We start from the raw sequence: 367 nt of genomic DNA on the forward strand, positions 1-367 counted from the left end.
CCTTTGACCTATTTCCCAGTGGTGTCCTCATAGTTAAGCTGGGGAACTGTGACCTTGATCATCTTATGGCTAGGTAACTGGCTATCGGGCCAGACCTAAACAGTACTAGTTGATGGGAGCAAGTCAATGTGGTGCATGGTGACCAGTGGAGTCCCTCAGGACTCTTTAACATCTTCATTAATGACCTGGATTCAGGAGTTAGATGCAAACTGCCAAAGTTCACAAATGACACCAAATTATGGGGGTGAGCAGTCACACTGCAGGACAGGCTGGGGATACAGGCAGACTTGGACATGCTCTCAAGGTGGACTGACCAAAATCTGATGGCCTTCAATGTTGAGAAGTGTAAGGTGCTTCACCTCAGCAG

This window comes from Alligator sinensis, unplaced genomic scaffold (assembly GCF_000455745.1).
Source record: "Alligator sinensis unplaced genomic scaffold, ASM45574v1 scaffold892_1, whole genome shotgun sequence".
Lineage (NCBI taxonomy): Eukaryota > Metazoa > Chordata > Crocodylia > Alligatoridae > Alligator > Alligator sinensis.